At 49.8% G+C, this 1,606-nt stretch overlaps 1 non-coding gene across 1 annotated transcript; it reads right to left on the bottom strand.

Moving 5' to 3' along the window:
- Positions 1 to 272: 272 nt before the first annotated feature.
- Trnas-cga lies at positions 273 to 347 on the bottom strand. Its single transcript has one exon. It is a non-coding gene; the product is annotated as a tRNA-Ser (tRNA).
- Positions 348 to 1,606: the final 1,259 nt, after the last annotated feature.

Genomic DNA, 1,606 nt, shown 5'->3' on the forward strand with positions numbered 1-1,606 from the left:
AAACCAAGCACCTATAGCCACGGTAACTAAGCAAAGCTTTCGTGCCTGACCCAGACTCGATCACAGTAACGTTCGTCATTGGTGACTAGGCATAAAGAGTCGAGAAACACGGGCATTTTCGCCAGCATCAGCAAATCTGAACTTGAACACTTTTGTGCGCTTGCTTGAATCTTGTCAGCACCCTTAACTTCCTGTTAACTAACCACGAATAAGTTTCATACAGTTTCAAACAACAAAGTTAGCACGTGAAACTTACTGGCAGATTAAAACTGTGCGCCGGGCCGAGACTCGAACTCGGGACCTTTGCCTTTCGCGGGCAAGTGCTCTACCAACTGAGCTACCCAAGCACGACTCACGCCCCCTCCTCACAGCTTTACTTCTGCCAGTACCTCGTCTCCTACCTTCCAAACTTTACAGAAGCTCTCCTCCGATCCTTGCAGAAGTAGCACTCCTGAAAGAAAGGATATTGCGGAGACATGGCCTAGCCACGGCCTGGGGGATGTTTCCAGAATGTGATTTTCACTCTGAAGTGGAGTGTGCGCTGATATGAAACTTCCTGGCAGATTAAAACTGTGCGCCGGACCGAGGCTCGAACTCGGGACCTTTGCCTTTCGCGGGCAAGTGCTCTACCAACTGAGCTACACAAGCACGACTCACGCCCGGTTCTCTCAGCTTTACTTCTGCCAGTACCTCGTCTACTACCTTCCAAGCTTTACAGAAGCTCTCCTGCAAGCCTAGCACAACTAGCACTCCTGAAAGAAAGAATATTGCGGAGACATGGCCTAGCCACAGCCTGTTTTTTTTTTCAGAATGAGATTTTCACTCTGCAGCGGAGTGTGTGCTGATATGAAACTTCCTGGCAGACTAAAACTGTGCGCCGGACCGAGACTCGAACTCGGGAGTGAAAATCTCATTCTGGAAACATCCCCCTGGCTGTGGGTAGGCCATGTCTCCGCAATATCCTTTCTTTCAGGAGTGCTACTTCTGCAAGGTCCGCAGCTCGTGGTCTCGCGGTAGCGTTCTAGCTTCCCGAGCACGGGGTCAGGGATTTTTCTTGCCTCGAGATGACTGGGTGTTGTTGTGTCGTCTTCATCATCATCATTCATCCCCATTACGGCCGGAGGAAGGCAATGGCAAACCACCTCCACTAGGACCTTGCCTAGTACGGCGGCGTGGGTCTCCCGCGTCGCTCCCCTACGCTCTGTAAAGGAGTGTGGGACTCATCATCATCATCAGTTCTGCAATGTTCGCAGGAGAGCTTCCGTTAAGTTTGGAAGGTAGGGGACGAGGTAATGGCAGAAGTAAAGCTGTGAGGACGGTGCGTGAGTCGTGATTGGGTAGCTCAGTTAGTAGAGAACTTGCCTGCGAAAGGCAAAGGTCCCGAGTTCGAGTCTCGGCCCGGCGTACAGTTTTAATCTGCCAGGAAGTTTCATATCTGCCTACTCTCCGCTGCAGAGTGAAAATCTCATTCTGGAAAGTTTGCACATGTTTAAAGCAAAGTACCATGATGTAAAGTTTTGTGATGAGGACTCGAATCCAGCGCGTTATCAGACTGTTAACTACGTAAAATCAGATTTTAAATATCGAATTTTTTCACCATCAGCGA

This window comes from Schistocerca americana, chromosome 5, assembly GCF_021461395.2.
Source record: "Schistocerca americana isolate TAMUIC-IGC-003095 chromosome 5, iqSchAmer2.1, whole genome shotgun sequence".
In the NCBI taxonomy this organism is placed as follows: Eukaryota; Metazoa; Arthropoda; class Insecta; order Orthoptera; family Acrididae; genus Schistocerca; species Schistocerca americana.